The sequence below is a fragment of the Meriones unguiculatus genome, chromosome 1, assembly GCF_030254825.1.
Source record: "Meriones unguiculatus strain TT.TT164.6M chromosome 1, Bangor_MerUng_6.1, whole genome shotgun sequence".
NCBI classification, from domain to species: Eukaryota; Metazoa; Chordata; class Mammalia; order Rodentia; family Muridae; genus Meriones; species Meriones unguiculatus.
In genome coordinates this window covers 80895250-80914251 of record NC_083349.1, presented here as the reverse complement: position 1 = coordinate 80914251, position 19002 = coordinate 80895250, and the positions used below count along the sequence as shown (strand labels likewise).

Here is a 19002-nt window from a genome sequence, read left to right as displayed (position 1 = left end):
GCTTAGGATTTTTTGATGTGGAAGCAGGTTCAAGTGGCTAGGAGGGTAATGTTGGGGCTGAGCTAGCCCTTGGGACTACCTATGCAAGCCTGTCAGGGAGAGATCAACTGTGGAAATAACAGGAACAATAAATTAGTTACTTTAATGTGTATCTACACGTGAAAGGTCCACTCCAGTACTTTTGGGACAGTGGGTGGGAAAGAGCTTAGAGATAGAGAGAGGCATTAGTATTTCAAGATAATCATGCAGTCTTAGATTAGGAAGGCTCTTTGAATCTCTAGAAGTAAGTCACAGTCCTTTAAAAGGAGTTTTCCATGAACCAGGTGAGGGGGTCACAGGAAATCAAAACTTCCAGATGAGTGACAGTGACAGGACAAAGAGTTCCAATTGGGATATAGGCTGTTTGTGGGAATCAGTTGATCTCATTTTGGGGCGGAAGGCTCATTGGAAAGTATGGCTACATGCTGATGATTTCAGAGCCCCTCCTTAAGGCAGAAGCAAGTGTGACTAATTCCAAATCCTAGAGCTGCACCAGCTACTATCTTTAATGTCCACAGGAGAGAAGCAGAACAGTTTAGAATAGTTTATAGGTACCAAAGTCTCTGTCTGTCCAGAACAGCTGGCACTAAGCAAAAATGGAGGCAAAGGTTGGCAGTGACTAACTGAAATGACAGGTCAAAGGTCAGGTACATGTGTGCATGTACATGCAAAGACACACACATGCAGAGACACAGAGAGAGAAAGGGGGAGGAAGGGAGAGAGATGGGCGAAGAAGGGAGAGAGAAAGAGAGGGCCAGTGAGAATACAATACACAATCAAGTCATTAGCAAAGAAGAGCCACCATATTTTTCAGAAACTAGGGATGAAAGATAATGTGCAAGCCAAAAGATCTTCAGGGCTAAGGGGCTAAGAGGAGTTTATTAGCAAGGTGCAAGGACTTCCTGCTTATAAAGTCGTATTTTGGCAGGACAAGTGACTAGATGAAGTCCAAAAGGAACAAGAAGAGATTTGAAAGAAAAAGTAGAAAGTCCTATTTGGCTCGAAATACAGTATTTGCATAGTAACAAAAGGCCTGACTTGGCAGCCATTCATATGAAAAAGGATCTGTGATTTGGAGGATCATAAGCTCAAAAATGAGTGAACCGTGACACAGTATCAAAAGAAAGAGGTCATGAAACCTTAAACTTTGTTAGTAAAGCATGGTGTCCAGACAAGCTGAGTCAATCTCCCACAGAAGTCAGCAGTGTGAAGACTTTTATTTAAACAGATTTTAAAGACAGACCTAAACTAGGCATGCACCCGTAATCTCAGCCCTTGAGAGGCTAAGGTAAGAGGATTATGGGTATAAGTCCACCCTCTGCAGGCTCAGTAGATACCCTGTCACAAAAGAAAAAGGCAGCCTCTGAAAGACTCTACCTAGCAGTGTATCAAAGCAGATACTAAGACTCATAACCAAACCTTTGGCAGGGTGCAGGGAATCATATGAAAGAAGGGGGAGTTAGTATGATGTAGAAAGGATAGGAGCTCCACAAGGACCAAATATATCTGGGCACAGGGGTCTTTTCTGAGACTGACACTCCACCAAAGACCATGTATGGATATAACCTAGAACCTCTGCTCTCGGATATGGCCCGTGGTAGCTCAGTAACCAATTGGTTTCCCATAGTAAGGGGAACAGGGACTATTTCTGACAGGAACTCAATGGCAGGCTCTTTGACCTCCCCACCCCCCAAGAGAGGAGCAGTCCTGCTAGGCCACAGAAGAGGACTTCACAGCCAGTCCTGAAGATACCTGATAAAACAGGGGCAGGTAGGAGATGAGGGAGAGAGGGTGGGATTGGGAGGGAATGAGAGAGCAGGATACAGCTTGGATACAGAGTTAATAAAATGCATTTTAAATTAAAAAAAAAAAAGAAAAGAAAAAGAAAAAGGCAGAGAGTGGCAGAGCAGGACACTGGATGTCCTTCTCTGGCCTCTGTATGTGCATGCACAGGCACAGATACACTATGATCTCATCCCCACCCCCATATGGGGCAGGGGTTGGGGGGGAGAGGGCATAAATGTTGAGAAAGATAAATAGGTCATAGAAAAATCTGGAAACGATGGTCAAAGAACTGGTTGTGTTTGGCTGAAAGAGAAAAGACCAGACAGAAATGAACTATCTTGCTGCACAAAGGATTGTGTGATAAAAGAAACTGATTTGTTGTTATCCCAAGGGCAAACTGAGAACTAGACTTGAGCTCGATGAAAAGCAGTCATTTAAAGACTCAAGCCTGTGTGACAACACAAACTCCTCCACCTGCGAGCCTGCCACTGCGGATATGTCTATGCAGGGCCTGTGGGGAGGTAGAGGAGGACAGGTGGAGACTGGATCAGATTGCCTGCAAAGTAGGAAGTTTCTGTCCAAACAGTGTCGGTTTCTATGCCTTCTACTGTTTGTCCCCAGTCTCTCCAACTTCTGAGCTATTTGAACATTTTCTCCCTTGAAAGGCTGCTTGTTTGTATGTGATGGGGTCTCACTATGTAGTCCCAGCAGGCCTGGAACTCACTGTGTAGACCAGACTGGCCCCAACTCGCAGGGATCCGCCCCTCTGTGCCCCCTTAGCACTGGGACTAACGATGGGCGGCTCAGTGCTCAGCCTTTTTACTCTTAAGGAATAATCACCATTTGATCCTTTTGTTTTTGTTCATAATAGACTGTTATTGTTTTCACCTGTTCAGCATCCTGGTATTTAGAAATAGGATCTTGGGCCAGTGACATGGCTCAGTGGGGAAAGCCTGACAATCTGAATGATACCTGGAACACACATGATGGAAGAAGAGAACTGACTCCTCCAAGTTGTCCTTTGATTTCCACAAATACAAAATAATAAGAATAACAATAATAAATAGGACCTTGGATACCCGCCATCACCCTCTCTCACTTTTTCTTCTTAGATTAAACTTACTGCACAGAGGAAAGACCATGTAACACTTGGCTGACAAGTGCTTAACATGGATTATTTCAAGGGCAATCAAGTGACCCAAACTGACCAATAGGAATTAGTTCAAAGATCGGTACTTAACTATTAGAAAGAAGTGGGGGACATTTATTTGTAAGCTGTAGTAGATAGGAACCAGTGTGTTGAAAGAATATGAAAGGAAAAGAAGTCAGCCCAAGAAATTGGATGTGGGGAATGGAGAAAGAGAGAAAATATTCCAATCACACACCCCAATAAGCCCCTTCCCATTTAGATCTCTGTCTCTTGAAGCCAATTTGTCCTTTCAGTTTCAAACTCTCTCAGTCTTTGGCTTTTCAGCCTATTGAAATTTGACCTATACTCCTCTTCAGCATTTTCTTTCCACAACCCTCTTGTCACTTGCTGTAGAGCTAGTGGCCTCCTGAAGACTGATGCATCTTCTAACATACTTTCAGGAAACATTTCACTCCTAAGTGCTTTTGCCTGAGTCTGCCTTTCACACCACTCTTCCCTGTCCCTGGTGTGTTTGTCTTTATACTCTTAGGATTTGGATCCTGGTAGTCATATAAGTCATATTTTCTAAACCCTCTCATGTTAGTTAAGTACTGGCCACTCAGAGCCCACAGCACAGTGCCTACCGTGTTGTGTAGGGTCTAGGGGAGAGAGAACACTGAATAAGTGATGGAGTTGTATCCTAAAACATGGATCCTTGGGGGGAATCCACACAGCTGCTATTCTGACCTTGAATTCGTATCATGGACAACTATCACTTTTCTTGTATTAGGCTGTGTTCTGTCACTGGAATGAAACACTAGAGACAACTAACTTATAAAGAGGAAAGGTTGTTTGGGCTCAGTGTTTTTATGGCTCTGGTCCATGGGTTGGTCTTGTTGCTTTGAACCTGTGATGAAATCACATTTCAGAGGGGGCAAACTATTCTCCTCTTGGCCAGGGAGTAAGAATGGAGAAGAGACTGAGACATGATTGCACACCCTCACACAACCAAAGACCCCAGAAGGTCCCCTCTGTCACTTTCCAACAGCACTCAGCATAGGCAAGCCTTTAACTTGGGTTTTCAGGGAGCATCAAAACCATAACTGTTTCAGTTCTGTTCCTGGCCACCCTTGCCCACTGTAATCTTCTGAGAGGTAAGGCCAAAATCCACATGGAGCATATAGGGAAGGAGGGCCTCCTTCCTGCTCTGTTCCTCAGTTCCCACCCAAATTATAACGATCAGTTTCTTACGTCCCAACCCAAAGCAAGTTTTTATGTAGCTAAGAACCTGCATACATGTCCCACCTGCTCTTCTTACATAGAGCTGGCATTTGCACTTCTTTTTCCATGCAGGAATAGCCTCCCCCCAGAAGCTGGGTGTTACTAGCACATGTCTATAATCCCACATTTAGAAGGCAGAAACAGAGGGATCAGAAGTTCAAGGGCATTCTTGGCTATAGAGTGAATTTGAGGTCTGTCTGGGTTGCAGGAGATACTGTCTAAAAAAAAGAAAAGAAAAGAAAGACAAGAAAATATTATAAAATATAAAAGAAAGACAAGAAAATGTTCTTTTTAATGGTCACATAATATTCAATAGTAGTGAGAAGTCTATTACTTTAAAATCTCTTTTTGGCTGGAGCCACTGTCATGGAGCCTATACCACTGGGCATCAGATACCACTCATTGTGCTCTTCTGGTCCCAGGTCCAAAATGGCAACTCTCAAGGACCAGATTATTGTGAGTCTTCTTAAAGAAGAACAGGCCCTCTGAAACAACGTTACAGTTGTTGGGGATGGTACTGTTGGCGTGGTTTGTGCCATCAGTACCTTAGTGAAGGACTTGGCAGATGAGCTTGCTTTTGTTGATGCCATGCAAGACAAACTGAAGGGAGAGATGATAGATTTCCAGCACAGCAGTCTTTTTCTTGAGATCACCAAAAATTGTTTCCAGCAGAGGCTATAACATGACTGCAGACTCGAAGTTGGTTATTTTCATAGTGGGCCCATCAGCAAGAGGGAGAACTGGCCCAGTCTGGCCCAGTGAGATGTACATTTTCAAGTTCATCATTCCCAGCACTGTGACATACAGTCCAAACTGCAAGCTGCTTGTCTCTTCAAACCCAGTGGATATCTTGACCTATGTGGCTTAGAAGGTAAGTGGCTTTCCTAAAAAACAAGTTATTGGGAGTGGTAGCAATCTGGATTCAGCTGGGTTCCTATTCCTGATGGGAGAAAGGCTAGGAGTTCACAGGCTGAGCAGTGGTGGATGTGGCCTTGAGGAGCCAGGGGCTCCCTCCCTGTGTGGAGTGCTGTGGAGGTAGTTGTGTCTCCCTGAAGTTCTGGGTAAACTAGGCACTGATGCAGATAAGGAGCAGTGGAAAGAGGTTCACGAGCAGGTGGTTGATAATGCCTATGAGGTGCTCAAACTGAAAAGCTAAACATCCTGAGCAATTGCCCTCTGTGTGGCTGACTTGGCCAAGAGCAAAACAAAGAATCTTATGTGGGTACATCCCATTTCCATCATGTCTCTGGAATAAAGGAGGATGTCTTCCTCAGTGTCCCCTGTGTCTTCAGACAAAATGCACTCTTGGATGCTGTAAACATGACTGTGACTCCTGAAGAGGAGGCTCGCTTGTAAGCTCTGGAGATCCAGAAAACTGCAGTTCTAAAGTCCATGCTAGCACTGAACTCACTATGTAACCTAAGTTAGTCTCAAACTTGCTGGTCTCAAACTTGCAGCAATGATCCTGCCTCAGTCTCCCAAGTATTAGGATTACAAACATGTGCCACCAAGCCTGGCTTTCTTATGAGAAAAGAAAGCTGAGTAACAGGGAATACACATGTCTAAAGAACACATTAAAAGCTCAGCCTCAGCCACGTGCGGTACTACACCTATAACTGCACTCTGGAGACTAACGCTGGAGAATAGCAAATATTCTGGGCTACGCGCGTTTAAAAATAAAAATAAAAATAAAAGCCAACAAAAAAACGAAACTGAAACAGTTTAAGTTGATTGCTGGTGGAGGGGCAGCTACGTAACTAGGTTAAGCCTGCTGGATGCTCTGAGCCAGTCATAAAAACATAACTCTTCTTTTGTTCTTTTTCCTTTGCCAACACCTGCACTTCCTTTCCCAGCATCCTGGGTTTTTGGGGTTTTTTTGTTGTTGTTGTTGTTTTGTTTTGTTTTGTTTTTTTACTTTTTTCTCTGAAGCTACCTTTTTGTTTGTTTTGAGACAGGTTCTTACTACGTAGCCCTATCTAGGCTAACTCACTATATGGACCAGGCTAGTCTGAAATCCGTAGCTCCACCTGCCTTGGCCTCCCGAGTTCGGGGATTAGGTGTGGGCACCGCCACGCCTGGCCCAGTTACTTCCCTTTGCCATGCGGTTGGATGCAGATCCCCCAAGCCTGACTCAAAAAGGAAAGGAGCCTCTCTCTCTTCTCCATCTCCCTCCTCCAGGAAGCTCAAAGATTAACAGTTTGTGTGCCCTGCAGCTTTCCTTTTTTAATTATAATAAAATTGCCCTCAAGGTTATTTATTTATTTAGATTTCATCTTTTATTTCAGAAAATTAGCAGGTCCGGTGCAAACAGGATTGATACTTCCAAAAAGCAAGCTCTTAGCAGCAAAAGACTTAAGGTTTTTAATCTTTATCCAGTAACGACACTTCTAGGAATCCATCCTATGGGTATAATCATCAAAATAGACAAAGATAAGTACTGTTTTAGCTGGGGAAATTGAAAAACCTATTTAAAAATCTATTGTCTGCGAGGTAAGACATGTGTATTCCTACCCCCACCAACCAGAAAAACACTTCCAAACACTCAGTGACAAGGAAAAATGTGCACATTATATTAAAAGTAGGATACAAAGCTCCTCATGTGGTGAGATGTCAGCTCCATAAATACATGGAAAAACTAGAAGTATGTCAAAGCAGTAGGTGCTCATGTTTAGAGATTACATACATTGTTTCCTACTTTTTACTCTTCTGTTATTTCTTCAGTTTTATGTAGTTTCTGTACTGTGTAGTCAAATCTTGCAATCAAAAGATTGTGGGCTAGCTTGGGTGTAAAGGGGCTTGAAGACATGAGAACCTAACCTGGATTCCAGTACCCCTGTTGAAATGAAGCTGGGTGTGGCCTTGTGAGCTAGTAATGCCAGCACTGTGGCGTCAGAGACCAAAGGGTCCCTTTGGCTGGCTGGCTAGACTAACTAAATTGGAAAGGTTTATTGAGAGACCCTATTTGTCTCAGTAAGAAACAAAGATGATGAGGAGGAGGGCTGGGAAGATGGCTCAGTGGTTAAAAGCATGTTCTGCTCTTGCAAAGGACAGGAGTTTGGGTCCAGACTCACACTGAGCCATCCATAGCCACCTGTAACTCTGGCTCCAGGGGATCTTCTAGCCTGTGTGGATACTACACTAACACACACACACACACACACACACACACACGCACACGCACACACACACACGCACACACACACTGAGGGGGCAGTGTCATTTTCCCTCCCTTCCTCTGCCTCATCTGATAGTCTGTCTTTGAAGAAGTACCTAGTGACAGAAACAAATTACAGAAGGTCCTAGAAGAGTAGGGTTCTCAGCCTAGGCTGTCCACTGGAAGATCTGAAGAGCTTCCCTTTCCTGGCCCCACCTCTGAGTCTCAATGTTCACACAGTCTAAGACTGGTTCTCAACCTTCCTAATGCTTTGACCCTTTAATACAGTTCCTCATGTTGTGATGACCCCCCAAACATAACATTATTTTACTTTTTGCCTCATAACTGTAATTTTGCTACTATTAAGGGTCATTTGATTTTCAAAGGGGTCATAACCCATTGGTTGAGAACCACTGGTCCAAGGTGAGCCTAGCCTTCAGCATGTTCTAAAACTCCCTTAGTGATCCTGATGGCTTCCCCAAGTTCCCCAAGTTCCACTAGTTTCAGACCCAAGCCCTACTGGCCTGCAACCATTAAACACTCCTATTTTATTTCCCGGGAGGAAATCATCCCAGAGCTGGCCAACGACTCCAGAGACTGTCTTAGATCAGACCTTTGGTAGCAGCTACAGCCTTTGTTGTTTTCCAAAGGTGTTTACTTTCACATTGACAAGTGTCTGCACTAGCAATTGCCTTTCTGTGTAGGCACCAAGATAAGTGAATCAGCAGAAAAGCCAGCCCAATTCAGACAAGCTTGGGAGGACCCTGCTATACCTCAACACAACAATGCAATCCTATTGTAAAACAGACTAACTGAAACGATTTTCTTGGTTTGAAAATGAAATACTCAGCTTGTGTTCAGGGTAAGAATATGGCATCAAAGAGGGCACATAGAAATAGGGAAATCTCAACCATTTTCAGGCATTATATGGATGCTACTAATGTATTTCACATAGCTCCATTTTTATACAATAACAACAAAAGCAACAATGACAGTAAAAATTACCAATTTTTAGCTCTTTACTGAGAACTAGGTACCTATTCTTGATGTTTCATTTGGATTTTCTTTTATAAGTTATACTTATTTATTTTTAGTGTGTGTGTGTGTGTGTGTGTGTGTGTGTGTGTGTGTGTGTGTATGTGTGTGTGTGTCTAGGTCAAAGGACAATCTCTGTGAGTTAATCCTCTCCTCTCATGTGGGTTCAGGAGACTGAACTCAGGCCATTAGATTTGCAAGCAGTCTCCTTTAGCAGCTGACAACCTTAGCATTTGACAACCCTGTCAGGTAGATGGTCTTATCATCCTCATTTTATGAATCAAGGAATCAGGGCACCAACTCACTAAATATTTGCTAGCTCTTAAATGACAGCTACAAAATATTATATTCCACTTTGTTATTTAAAAAAGATTTTTATTTTTTTAGATACATGTATGTGTCTGTGTGCAGGTATGTGCATGTGAATGCAGGTGCCTGAGGAGACCAGAGGAGTCAGGAGTTTCAGGAGTTGGAGTTACAGGCAGTTGAGAGCTGTCTCGCATGGCTGCTGGGAATTAAACTTGAGTCCTCTGGAAGCCATTAGTGCATGTTCTTAACCACTGAGCCATCTCTCCAGCTCCAAGTTTCATTTTTGTTTGTTTGTTTGTTTGTTTGTTTGAGTTAGGGTCTTGTGACATAGACTAGACTAGCCTTGAATTCCCAATGTAACCCAGGTTGGCCTCCAACTCATGGTACTCCGGCACTGGCCTCTTGAATGCTGGGATCACAGACATGTATCACCACCTAGCTGAGCAGAGGTTATGCTATTAACATTTTCAAGTCTATTCCTACTTAACATAAAAAAATTTTCTTTTTCAAAAAAAATTTTTTTAATTCATTTTATTTTATCTGTGAATGTTTTGTCTCTCTCTGTGTGTGTATACCTCATGTGTGCTTGATGGCCTTAGAAGTCAGAAGAGAATATCAAATCTTCTGGAACTGGAGTGGCAGATGGTTGTGAACCACCACCATGAGGGTGTAGTCGATCCTGAGTCACTGAACTATCTCTCCAGTCCAGAGAAATTAAGTTTCAAAATAATATACCTGAATATATACTAAGGAGCTTTCAGTGTTTTTACTTTTATCATTTTCTATTTTCATTTTGTTCTTTTCTGTTACATTGTGTATCTGTGTGTGTGCGTATGCGCACACTGGAGCTCATGCCACAGTGCTCCAGTGACGATCAGAGGACAACTTGTGGATCTTAGTTCTCTCTTTCCACCATGTAGGTTTGAGGAGATGGAACTCAGGTCATTAGGCTGGCTTGTAAAAGCTGAGCCATCACACATGTCTTTGCCATTTTTGGTGGAAATTATTTAAAAAAACAACAACAAATGCTTGACCCCTTTTAGCAAAGAAGAAGGACATCAGAAGAAGAAAACAGGAAACAAGTTAGGAACCTGCCACAGAGGGCCTCTGAAAGGCTCTGCCCTGCAGACTATCAAAGCAGACACTGCGACTTATGGCCAACTGTTGGGAAGAGTGCATGGAATCTTATGAAAGGAGTGGGAAATAGTAAGATCTGGAGAGGACAGGAACTCCACAAGGAGAGCAACAGAACCAGAAAATTTGAATGCAGGGGTCTTCCCAGAGACTCATACTCCAACCAAGTACCATGCATGGAGATAACCTAGAACCCCTGCACAGATGTAGCCCATGGCAGTTTAGTGTCCAAGTGGGTTACATAGTAATGGGAAAAATGACTGCCTCTGACATAATCTGATTGGCCTCTTCTTTGATCACCTCCCCCTGAGGGAGGAGCAGCCTTACCAGGTCACAGAAGATGACAATGCAGCCACTCCTGATGAGACCTGGTAGACTAGGATCAGAAGGAAGGAGAAGAGGACCTCCCCTATCAGTGGACTTGGGGAGGGGCATGCATGAAGAAGAGGGAGAGAGGGTGGGATCAGAGGCGGAGGAGGGAGGGGCTTATGGGGGGATACAAAGTGAATAAAGTGTAATTAATAAAAAAAAAAAGACAGTCTCTGCACCGTCTCTGTTCAGTATATGGAGGGCAAGATGGAGCCTGGTTGTGTATTCAGGTCTGTAGAGTTGAGTCTTTCTCACTTTCTGGACTGGATAACTTGGTCTTCTCTCTTTTGTCCCCTTGTGCAGATGACAGACCCCTACAGCTCACTGCCAAGCTGCTGAGCTCTGCCAGACAGCTGTGTTGTTCCAGGTGGGCCTTGCTGTTCCTCAGCCTCAGCAGACTGGGCAGGGTGACCCAAAGCAGCCACACTCATAGGCTGATCTGCTCTGTACAAGGACAGGTGGGAAAAGTTGAGTGGCCACTGGATGTATGGTCTGCAGTCTCTGTGTGGGGATTTTTAATGAAGAATTAGAGATTTGCAATGGGAGGGGTTTTATGTTGTGTTGTTTTTTGTGTACAGAGAGAGCCAATGTTGTGGGAAATGAGTTAGTCTGATGAGTAGAAGCTGTGGGGTAGACAGACTGCAGGGGCCACACATTCAGGCCTCCAGTAGTGGGGCAGGCAATGTACATGAGAGGAGGGTGTGGGGAAGAAAGGCAGTGAATGGGCGTGGCAAAGGTCTGAGGACTGCCAAGTTCTTGCTGCAGTGGGACACCACACAGGCCGATTACAGCGTCTGCACAGGTTGAAATGGGTGGTGAACTGCCAGTCTCCCTGAGGCAAGGAGAATGAGGCAGGTGGTTGGGGGCAGACAGAGAACCCTTTGAAAGATACTGACAAGCCAGAAAGGGGACAGCAGCTGAGCTGAGTGACAAAAAAAAAAAAAAACAGTTCCTGAGGTGAATGAAGTCCTGGGATAATCTGGGGTTCCTGATGACAGCCTGAATTCAAGCTCTAGCTCTTCTTGGTACTTGCTTATTTTGCCGTCCTTGGTTCCCACGAGGGCCTGTGGAGCCGAAAGCCGTGTTTTCATAGTTCCTTTCTCTAAGATTAGATGTAACCTGAGCTGTCCCTCAGAACCAAAAGAGCCTTAAAAAGTACTCCTTAGAAGGCCCAGAGTGGAACACCCCTTCAGAATTACTATGCCCTTATTTATAGTTTTGATTTTCCTCTTTGTGCTAGGCTGTCAACTGTCTCTTTTTACTGCTGTGGTGTGCTGACTTCTGCTGGCCATTCTGTAAAAGCTGCCCAGGTCTGGAAGCTTGACAGGAGTTTGCCAAAAAGAAAAAGTAAATAGGTGATGAAAGCAGGCTGAATTTCCAGAGTATGTAAATTATCTCAGTGCAACTATTATAAAAGTTGTGAATGATAACAGATGTCCAGTGTCACCTGACAGTGAGTGTACACTTTGAAGATTCTGTTTGACTTCTCAGATGCTTTCCTTATTTACTTTTTGACGCTGGGCTCTAATCCAAGTGATGAATGTCTTTCTCAAAGTATTCTTTGGTTCTGAGGAATCAAAACACAGTGGAGCCAGTCCAGGTAATGGGAAGGAAGTGCATTTTAAGAGAGCAGACAAACTGATCAGGGAGAGTGTCTGCGGCTAGACAGCTTGTCTGACTTCTCTGCTTGCTTTCTGAATCTCTTGTATCATTTTCCTCTTACAGGTGATCGTGTATCTCTGCAAAGTGTTTTTGCTGTTGTTTTGTTTTTGTTCATTTGTTTGTGACAGACAGTCTCATGTAGCCGATGCTGACCTTAAAACTCTCCATATAGCAAAGGGTGTCCTTGAACTTCTGGTAATGAATTATAAGTGGGTACCTTCATGCCTGGTTTATGCAGTGCTGGGGCCTGAACTCAAGGCTTCAATTCAAAGTTCCATATATCATAAGTAGGCCAGTACTTAATCAACTGAGCTACATCCTTAGACTTGGACTTCTGAGTAAGTCAACTCTTCACATAACATGTGGTCTTAGCCCAAACATGACTCTTCATGACCTCATATGTAAAATGCCAGCACTGTCCAGTTCAGCCCTTGTGTCTGAGGGCAGGAGTTCCTCTGTTTGGGCTAAACGTCCGCCCCTGGTTAAATTAACTAGTCAGGAAGCTGACCAGGAAAGGCCCTGCTACACAAGGAGCATCTCAACCAGCAGGCAGGCGGCCAGGGATGAAGTGACTGACATTTTGGCCAGTGTGATTTCTAAATTCCGGAGACGATGGTGGCATGTCAGATAGCCTGTTGCTCACTTCCATCTGTGACAGTGTTTATTCATAACTGACAGTCTGATTAGCAGGGAACAAAACTGTTTGCACTTCCACTGTTTATGTGCAGTTTGATAATCCAGTCTAATCAACTGTTCTCTGTTGGTGTTCATTCACAATAACCCACGTTAAAGGCGATTTCCCCATTTGATTCCTTTCTCTCCTTGGGACTCTGCTACTCACTTTTCTTTGTAAAACTGAAAGCGAAACATAATAAGGATTTATTTAATTAATTTTTTATGTAGGAAGACTTTGCTTGTGTGTGTACCGTATGTACCACAGATGTGACCTGGAGAGGGTAGAAGAGGCTGTCAGATCTCCTGGAACTGGAACCGCAGGCAGTTGTGAGCTGCCAAGTAGGTGCTGGGAACCTGAGTCCTCTGCAGAAGCAGCGAGCTGCTCTTCACCGCCGAGACCAGACCCTTCATTTTTATTTTTGATTTTGTGTATGTATGTGGCTATGTACACATGAATGTAAGTGACGTTGGCATCCAGGGACATCAGTTCTCTTGGAGCAGAAGTTAGAGACAGTGTGATATGGTGTGCTGGGATATGGGTGCTGGGAACCAAAGTTGGCTCCTCTGCCAGAGCAGTGCACACTCTTAACTGCTGGCTCCCTACAACCTCCTTCTCTTTCTGTAGTTCTGAGCAATGGACTCAGAGCCTTGATATACTAGTTAAACTCTGTACTGTTAAACTATATCCTTAGGCCCAAAAGGGAGGAATCCTTTCATTTTTCCCTAATAAAATATTCTGGAAAACACAGACAATTTTTTGTCAATGTCAGTGCTGATGATTAAGGTGTGACGTGTCTTGAGGGTAAGGAACTGCATCTGAAGTCCTTTTATGGTTGTGGGGCATTGTCATGCTAATGTCATACATGGTTTCTAAAAGTATTATGTGTCAGACACTGCTAGCTGCTTTCTTAGCAGCCAGCTGTTGGTAAAGCCACCACCTCACACTGGAAAGACAAAGCATACTATATGCTTCCTAGTCTTGCACCGTTCAATGAATATACAACTCAGTCTTGGCCAATGGGAACTAAGAAAACTCAGTGCAGAGATATCTGGGAAGATATTTCTCCTGTTAAGAGAAAGAGAGAGGCAGGAAGAATTGCCCCTTGAATTCTTCTACTATGTAGAAGAATAAATAAATACATATAATTTTTAAAAAGATACAATGCTTAGCATTTTCATGGCCATTTTGTAATAGTGAAAGTGAATCTAGACAATAACAAATGTATTGTTCCAGAATCCTGATAGAGTATAATATATGGTATATAGTAAATGTATACATTTATTTAACTATCCACAGAGCTTCTTACTTCTGGGTTACTTGTTTTGAAAGAAATATGCCCAAACTAATCTCTGTTGTTCAAGTCACTTTTATTTACATATACTAACTTATTTTATTTACAACCAAATGCACATAAACACGTAGATTGATGTAATTTGATCCTGTGCATCAAAAGCACAGATTACTCACTGGATTGGAGGTTTGCCCTTGAGCGTCACTTGGTCCTTGAGTTCCCACAGTGCTTCCTGATCCTGCTGCATTAGTCCCTTCTCTCCTCGCTTCCTTCACTCGCTCACTAGGTCTGAAACCTCTCAGCAGTCTCTGAGTATCCTCACTCCTTGGCTTACTCTCAGTCCTGACTTCTGTTGGGCTTCATCACTGCCATGCTAAAGACATTGATGCACATGGCTAAGGAAAGCATCTTTTGCAGCTGGAATGGTTACAGCTCCATGGTTCCCAGACTTTGTCTCTAACATCATCTACCTTCCATTTATTTGTTATTATTCTTCTCCAACCTCTTTCTCAGCCTGTTCCTTCTCTTTATCAGAATATTTTTGTCAGTGGGACACCATTTAACTTTCTACTCTTTTACTATATTTTTTTCCCTTTTTGGTTCAGTGTGAGGAGGGATTAATTTTCCTCATGGTAAATCTGTGTTCTAATCTTTCTGCTTCTCTTGCAATCAATCACACTACATTGTATCTCTTCAATTGCTCTGTCTATCTCAATAGAAACATTTTCTAATCTTCTACCCTCTTTGCATATAAAATCTAAGGTACCAATAGCCTGAATATACAACACAAAGCCACAAGCCTTTTAGAGAAAATCAGAGATCCTGGAATTAGGCAATGATTCTTGAGATCAGTTGTGAAAGTATGAATCATAAAAAGAGGAATTAATTGGACTTCATCAAATTGTAAAACGTCTTCAAAAGACACTAGACAAAACAAAAAAGCAATCCACAGACTTGAGGAAAATGTTTGAAAAATGCCTGTTTTGAACAAGGAAATTTGAACACAGAGAACTTCCCAGAGACTCATACTCCAACCAAGGACTATTCATGGAGATAACCTAGAACCCGTGCACAGATGTAGCCCATGGCAGTTCAGTGTCCAAGTGGGTTACATAGTAATGTGAAGAGGGACTGCCTCTGACATAATCTGATTGGCTTGCTCTTTGATCACCTCCCCCTGGGGGGAGCAGCCTTACCAGGCCACAGTAGAGGACAATGCAGCCACTTTTGATGTGAATTGATGGACTAAGATCAGAAAGGAGAGGAGAACCTCCCCTATCAGTGGACTTGGGGAGGGGCATGCATGCAGAAAGGGGAGGGAGGGTGGGATCAGGAGGGGAGGAGGGAGGGGCTTATGGGGGGATACAAAATGAATAAAGTGTAATTAATAAAAAAATAAAAAGAAAAAATAAAAAGAAAAATGCCTGTTTTATGAAAATAATAATTCTGAATGTGTAATTATTATTATATTATATTAATGTGTAATTATTATTATCTTGCAATCCAGGGCTGCAGCGATGGCTCAGTGGTTAAGAACGCTTGTTGCTTTAGCAACACATGATGGCTCACAAATATCTGTAGCTCCAGTTTCAGACTATCTAATGCCCTTTTCTGATCTCTGTGGGCACCAGGCATGCATGTGGTGCCCATGAACACAGGAAGACAAAGCACTCACAAACAAAAATTACAAAAAAAAATTAAGACTCTCATAATCCAATAATAAGAGCACAGTGGCTTCTTTAAAACAAACTAAAAATTTGAACAGACACTCCTTGCAAAGAGCAGGTTCAATGGGCAAACAAACAGACAGGGAACCCTCAGTGCACTTAGCAGGATACACATGCAGCGGGACATGCGATAAAAGGACATGTTGCCGTGCAGGTGCTGCTTCGGACATGCTTACAGGTATCATGTCCCCAAAAGTGTAAGCCCAAATTAACATTTTCAACCTGCCAGACACCATAGCTTAGCCAGATTCATCTTATGCATTCTCAGACCTCTGTGAGCTTATCATGATGGTTGGTTAAAAATGTCTCACACAAAGCCTGTTTTATACTGAGGTACAGAACAAGTCATGTAACTTATCAAACATCTGTATGTAGAAAACAGAAGCACAGTACAATGTAGGATGCCGACTGTGATCTCATAGCTGAGGTTCCCAGATTGTAAAGATGTCTCATACCACATTTGCTAGCTCAGAAGATCCAAATTAAAAACCCAGAGTTCAATTTCAACTGACTAAAGGTCAATTACCTGTCATGTAACATCAAAAGCTAATTTTTTTAAAATGGTAATATTAAGTTCTAGGGAAAATATGAAGCAAAAGGAACCTTCTGTATTATTGAAAGCAGAGACAAACTCTCCTATTTATCTTGTACATATATATATGTGTGTGTGTGTGTGTATGATCTACCTGCCTTAGTTTCCCCAGTGCTGTGAATACAGACCTGAGCTACCATGTGCAGATGGAATTCCATGCTTTTAAGGGGATTTCTTAGAAGTCTTACAAATAGCATTGGAATTTAGTCACAAAGCCACAAGTGCACTCGGATACTTAGACCCTTGTTTCACATAATGCAGTGGTTTGAATGTCTTCCAGATTCATATGTTGGAAATGAAACTGGCAGGAGGACTTAGAGAAGGGGCCCGCCTTCACAAATGACCTAACTGTCACTACGGGAGGAGCGAGCTGGAGTAACAGGGGGCTTCAATACAAGGGTAGTTCAGCGTCCTCCCTCACCAGGTGTCAGCCTCTTAACGTCATACTTTACAGGCTCCAGAGCTGTGGGAAATGAATGTATTTTCTAAGTAACCCAGACCCAGGTGCTCTGTTTCAGCAGCACAACAGACTAAGATGGGTAGAAATGTGTCCAGCTAAACATGGACGTTGTGGTGGATGGTGTATCTGCAAGACCACAATTCAGTGAACCTATGGGAAAGACTGATCTGAATAAGCATCAACTGACAATGCTAAATCCAGGCAGAGAAACTTGCTGATGACCCGAACATTTACAGGACCTCAAAGCATTTCTCTACACACTGCTTATGCTAACAAAGAAAATAGAAACCAGTGGAGAAACCAGACAACTTCCTGACTGGATAATCAAGATTTACATATCCAATGAGGTCACATCATGTGGCCACATGTGGTCGCATCATGTGGCCACCGATTGCTGATGTGGAATTCCATCTGGATGTGCATGATCTGAATTGATTAACAAGGAAACATCAGACGAACCAAGGCTAAGAAACTATCTATAACGTAACTGACGCGTGCTTTTTAAAACTGTCAGTGTCATCAAAGATCATGAAAATGCTAATGCACTGTTCAAGGTTGCAGCAGACTAGGGAAACATAATCACATACAAATGAGAGCCTGGAGTGAATCCTGCACTAAAGGAAAACAAGATGCTATGAAGGACACTATTGAGACACTGGATCTGGTGTGCACATATCAAACGTTTCCCTCCTCTATCTTCAAAGCCACTGTCTTAGTTTAGTCTCTCAGCATTTCTTCTCCTTAGAGCAACCATCTAGAGCTAATTTTACTGCTTACCCTTCAAATCTGTCTTTTGTATTGTCATCAGAAATCAATTACTTTTTAGAGCATGGAACTGACTGTGACTTACTCATAGTCAGAACACCTCTGTGTCTTGCTATTGCTACCCCTCCTCTATTATAGCAATCCCTTCTCCGTAGAAACTGGGGTCTCCTTGCCGGCCTTCTTCTCCCCTCATCTCCCAAGTGGATCCAGTTGATTGGTTATTCTGCTCTTGGTAAAACAACAAAGATGGAGTTAGAATGGAATATGCCAGCAAGAAAAGCAGCTATTTTAAATCTTTTGACTGGGTTTGAAATATAAATTGGGGAGTGGGGTCTCCTGTGAAATAAACAAATCCATTGTATTTTGTTTAAAAATATATATATAAGAATTCTAAGTATTGAATGCTAACCAAAAGGAAATAGCAAATGAAGATTGGTTTGTTGGCTGACTTCCATTCTAAAATTTCCCGTGAAGCTGTTAGATGCAGCCAGCTAAGGATCTTATTATCTGAGTCAGAACTATTATATCAACAGCCATTTTCCCCCGTCACAGCTGGTGCTGAGAGTCATATGTCATAAAGCTCCCTCTATCCCCAAAGTTTAGAATACTTGCTGAATGGGAAATAAATCACTATTGTTGGACCAAGTGACCCATGGAGAACTTTCTTTTATATTTTAGTTATGTGGTGAAAACTCATGGCTTTTCTTACCCATGTGGCCTTTCTCCTATTTCCCATCAGCTTACTTCCTATGATGCCAAAATGCGATTCTATTATTCTTTTCAATAAACAAGGACTGTTTCTTTGCCTACTCATAGAAATAAGAAAGGAATTGCTTTTAGTTGTGAATTGACAAAATTTACTTGTTCTGAACTTATCAAATAAGATTAGCAACAAATGCTTGCCTACGATTCACTAATAGTTACTATATATTAGAATCTAGCTCATGAATCTATTATCAAAGCCTCATTTCAACTGTTATTTTCTTGAGAGTCAAGGATATATAAATAAAATGAGCACAAAGAGAAGACACTGAATTTTACTTGGAGTTACCAGAGTGAAGATGAGCTGTTCTGCTCTGTGGTACTTTGAATGGGATATTCTCCATTCAAATGTCTCAGACATTTGAATATTTAATCTCTAGTTGGTGGCATGGTTTGTGAGGCATGAGAAGTGTGGTCTTGTTGGCAGAAGTATGCCACTGGACACAGGCTTTGAAAATTTAATGACTTGCACCATTTCAAGTTTGGCTTTCTTTGCCTTGTGCTTTTGATTCAATATGTGAGCTCTCAGCTTGCTGCTCCTGCTGCTTCCTCATGATTGGCCTGTGGAACTCATCTGGAACTGTGAGCCCAAATGAGACCTTCCTTGGTTATGGAGTTTTATCACAACATTAGAAAAGTAACTAAGACATACTGCATATACTCTATAAAGTGAAGGGAAATTTTAGTTTGCAATTAAATAACCATGCTCATTGGCACATAGGAGAGACCGTCTCTTTGTAGTTCTGCATTTCAGAGAGGACGCTGACGCGCTGCTCTGTGTCTGTTCTGCCTACTGTAGATGCCTCTTGTGAGTTACAAATCCGTCACCTTA

The 19002-nt window shown here is 42.6% G+C and overlaps 1 pseudogene; it reads left to right on the top strand.

Annotated features, from left to right (window-relative positions):
- Window positions 1-4660: 4660 nt before the first annotated feature.
- LOC110545531 (L-lactate dehydrogenase A chain-like) lies at window positions 4661-5590 on the top strand (annotated as a pseudogene).
- The last annotated feature ends 13412 nt before the right edge of the window (window positions 5591-19002 follow it).